A 4,956-nucleotide genomic window follows, 5' to 3' on the forward strand; every position below is an offset into this window, starting at 1 on the left:
TCCCTACAATCTGTATCGTGCAACACAATGGCATTTTAGAGTATCATTGTCCCCCATAAATTTGAGATATATATCTAAAATAATCACTAATATTATGTTGTTCACGAGTTTACCAAAGAAACATGACGACTTTGTTTAACTCTCTAATACTTAGAGAAAATAGATTTTAATAATTCAGATATTGACCAAAGTAAGTAAAAGTCTAATTGAAATTGTTCCAATTAGAATTTATATTTGAATTCCTTCAAATAATAGGAAAACTATTATTAATAGTTATTTTACAACTATCCTATATGGAATTTGAACTTTGTCCTTTGAAATTACAACGTGAAACTTTTACTAATAAACTGACACATGGGAGACAAAAAAGTTCTACTCCATATATATTTTATTGTGTTTAATTTCACGATAGATATATTAAAACCTAGGAAGATAAAATTTAATGGGAAAAAGGAAAAGAAAAAAAAAAGAAAAAAAAATTAATGTAAATTCTTTTTTTTAATGCACAAGTACAAAATTTGGGGGGTGATTTTTTGATAAAATATATGGGTGATTCGTTATAAATTTGGATCTCCTCAAGCATTTTTTATGATTTATTTATGAGAGAGAAGAAAAAAAGAAAAACAAAAAGTGTATTTAATATTTTTATTACTAATTTTTTCTATTTATCTCATAAATGAACTTTCAAATATAGGGACGATAGTGAGTAGAGTTTGGGTAGGATACTATAGTACCCGTCCCCATAGTTTAAAAAAATACCTATACTTGTGCCGATATCCTCGTGAGTATCAATTTTAATACCCGTACCATTTTCTTTTTGGTACTTAAGTGTCCGTATTCATATTCATTACTCATACTTTACTAAAAAATAGATCGATAAATAATCTCTAGTTGTGATTAAATTTAAAAAATTTCCAAATATCTTATCTTAAAATCATAAAATATTACAAACCAAAATAATTTCTTACTCAAAACATCCAAAACATATCAAATTACAAGTCCCTAGGCAGTATTCTCCGAAATTAATCATCCCTTGGGCAATATCAAAAATATCACATTACTACAATAAAAATCAAAACATCTGAAATAATATGTTATGAAGTTGCAAGTCCTTTGTTAGTATTCTCTGAGATCTATAAAAAGAATTGATATGTGTATTATATTAGTTATTTATAATTATAAAGTCACTATTAATAACAAAAAAAACTCTTAAATATAAAATCACAATTATTTACCTCTTCATTAGAATCAGATTCTTGAAAAGTTTGCAAACGTTTATCTTTAGATTCTAAATATTGTAGTGGTCCAATGATACCAATAGTTGCTAAAACATAAAAGAAAAACATCAACAAGCATATGATAAGTAGAATTCCACCTAGTTTTGCAATTAAGAATAAGTTTCTTAGCGACGAGAACTTTTAATTGATGTGTTGCTTCCCTACAAGTTTGGTTTCTTTTAGGTGTGGTTGTCCAAAATGAAACACAATCCCTAACCTTCTCTATACCATCTTCAATACATTCAAACCATCTTGAGCAATTAAATTTAAAATATGGACACAACACCTCATATGAAATAATTGACCATCAAGCATAAGATTAAATTGGTGCTTCAATTATCCAAAGTGATGGTTGACAACTTTTTATCAATATTCTACTCTACCATGCACTCTACCAAAATCTTTGAAAGAGCTATGTGGGCATTCTACATACACAAACCTATCATGCAAAATAATTTTTAAAAATGTTAACATAATAAAAAAAAATGCAATTAATAATGTTTACAAATATGTAAGTATCATAATATGCGACTTTCCATATTCCAATCATCATCAATATAGTGACACATACCCTTTCTTTTGATTGCTACATGTCCACATGTCTATTGTTAAAGCAATTCTACTCACGGTCTTTAAAAGCCATGATTTTCCCTTATTCAAGTTGAAATATCTTTATAATATTACTTTTAATTATGTTTCTAAAAGCAATTTTGAACAAAAGTTGAAGACCTTCACAATATATTCTAAAGATCTACGGGGAATACTTATTATTATATTAGGAAGGTCTTACTTATCTGAAGTTAGTTACTCAATGACCAATCTACCTTCTTTTGCTTTTCAGTAAAATCCTTGCGTTGTATCCTCTTATGTGGCCTCTTTAGACAATGGCCTCTTTAGACAAAAAAAAAATATTTACGAAAATGGCTTGTTACATCAGATCTTTTATCTGCCATAGGCTTGTTGCAATAATTGCATATAACTTTTTTTTTCTCCATAGTTTTTTTAATAAAATGATTCCAAACCACCGATACATATGTCAATTCAATAGCATCACCATCTTTGACAACATATGAGAATTAAGCTTCTCAGACCTATCCACATGATCATTAGTTGCTTTGAGTTTGTGTGGGAGAAGAGCTAGTTTCAGATTCCTTGATTGAACCACCCAACCACCCAATTTGATTTTCTATCTAAAAAGTAAAATAAATAAAAAAAGAATAAATAATCTCTAATATGACTAGAATTTATAACCAAATATGCAAATAATTAAACTGATATAAGATATAATGACAATATATGGCTTCGTTGGTGTTACTTCCTAAAACAAAAACTTTTAACCAATGTACAACAACCAACAAATAAATTAATATATATTAATAAAAATCACATTCTTAATTTTCAATTGGTAAATAAGTAAATTGTTTCAAGTAACAAATGATCTCTTATTTCTCAGTGAGTATCAAATTATAAAGTGGCTATAAAATTAAGTTTTCAATACTATAAATCAGTACAATAATTCACAAACAATAAAATACCTTAGATGATTATCTTTGCTATCTCGAAATGGCAATACTATTTACATATTACAAATACTATATAAATAAATGAGGCTCGTGAAAAGAAATAAACTCAAAAGTGAAGTGGTAATACTAGTTAAGATTATAAATACATTGAATTGGTGGTGGTGACTTATACAAAAAGAAGAAAATTAAATGTTTGCTTGAGAATTCAAATCGTCATAAAGTGAATGGACCTAAAAAAAATAAAAACACAATTTAACAACGACAACAACAAGAATAAAACGGTAACAATTATTTACATATTTTATCGAGGAATAAGTTATTGCCATAAATAATTATTAAATATTATATAAAATAATAGGTACGTCCCTATTTATTGGTTGTTGATTAGTACTCAATTTCGCTATTTTAAAGTTTGTCTCGTAAACGAATTAAACTAATGATTTTATAAGTTATGTTATATTAAATTTCATATGCTTTATATATTGAAATTATAGATTGGTGATAAATATTTTAGAAAATATTAATATAATGGATAATGAAACTATGTCTTTATGTTTTGGGAAGGTAAAGTGGATAATGGACTACGTATGACTGACTATGGATAATGAAACTATGTCTTGTGAATGTGTATAATAGACTATGGGCGACTATGAATAATGAAACTTTGACTTTTGAAAATTTGGTTAATTTTGTTTATGAGTTGAAAATTTGGTTAATTTTGTTTATGAGTTGAAAATTTGGTTAATAGTAAATTACTTTATAAATTGTTTTAAATATGTGATTAGTATTTTTGTTGACTTAAATATCACTTATAATAGCAACTAATAAAGATACAATTTTTTTTAAGAGATTAAACAATTGTTGCAAGATGGAATGACAATAAAACCAAACTACTTCTGAAAATTTGCATAAATTTGAGTCTAATATATATACATTATGTACATTGGTATGTGTAGAGAATCATGTAAATTGATATGTGTAGAAAATCATGTAAATTGGTAAGGTAGAGCACCATGTAAATTGATATGCACAGAATATTGTGTAAATTAGTATAAATAGAACATCATGTGGCTTGATATGTGTATAAGGATCGACTAAAATTTATTTTTCCAAATTTTTTAATTATTAAAATTGTATTTTTTTTAATAAGGGTCTAATTTTTAATATTAGAACCGAACCTCCAAAATCTATTACTTGCATATTTTCGTGGATCAAAACTCAGTTATGTATTGAACTATTAGTTGTGTCTGATATTGGGCCTAAAGCTACCTGGGTCCATTAATTAAATCTGGTCTTAAATTGATTAAAGAAAAAAATAAATTTAAAGGCCAATGCATAGAGATGGCTAGGCCACCTTTGGGCTCTTTTGTCATGGCGATGCTCCCTTTCTATAAAACATTTAACTCCAAAATCTATTTTTAATGAGAAAATTAGATTTGGCACCCCCATAGTTAACCCTATACTCCATTTAAAAATTTTAAGTTTAAAATACCAAAAATACCCTTAAAAATAAACTGTAAAAATCAAAAAGTATACTCCCACAATTTGTGTGTTCCGGAAATGTGAGTTTTGCTCAAAAAATTTCTTTATTGGAAATTTCAGAAGGAATGAAATTTCCGGTAGTCATATCCAATACTGAAAATTTCACCCGAAAATTTGAAATATCCAATAGCTTGTTTTTAATAGCGAAAATTTCGGATTTCCAGGTGAACTCCCAGAAATTTCAAAAATGAAACTTCCTGTATTGATTCATAACTATCAAAAATTTTAAATTTTCGGGATGTTCACCGAAAGCTTCTTTCGTCACTACACAATCAAATAGGAGAACTGCAGTTGAGAAAAGAAGAAAGAGGAACGGAGAAATGCAGACACTTGATTATAATATTCAACATGAGTTTTAGCAAGATCGTGTGTTTAACGATGAACAGGATCAACAACACCAACAAGATCTTGGATTTGATGATGAACAAGATCCTGCATTTGATGATGAACAAGACCAATAACACCACTTTTAACATGAGCATCATCAGCAGCCTGAACAACCTATATTTTCTGGAGGTCCTTACGATCTTTTTGTCTTTAAGGATTATGAACACCACATTGCAGTAAAAGTGTGGAATGGACATGTTAGTAAATAATTTATTTTATTACATATT

General features: G+C 27.7%; 1 long non-coding RNA gene across 1 annotated transcript; it reads right to left on the reverse strand.

Annotated features, from left to right (window-relative positions):
- Nucleotides 1-940: 940 nt before the first annotated feature.
- On the reverse strand, nt 941-2,909 carry LOC140919505 (uncharacterized). Its single transcript, XR_012162119.1, has 3 exons — nt 2,813-2,909; nt 1,236-2,467; nt 941-1,133 (listed from the first exon to the last, which is right to left on the reverse strand). It is a non-coding gene; the product is annotated as an uncharacterized lncRNA (long non-coding RNA).
- Between the last annotated feature and the right edge of the window lie 2,047 nt (nt 2,910-4,956).

Source organism: Cicer arietinum, chromosome 3 (assembly GCF_000331145.2).
Source record: "Cicer arietinum cultivar CDC Frontier isolate Library 1 chromosome 3, Cicar.CDCFrontier_v2.0, whole genome shotgun sequence".
NCBI lineage: Eukaryota > Viridiplantae > Streptophyta > Magnoliopsida > Fabales > Fabaceae > Cicer > Cicer arietinum.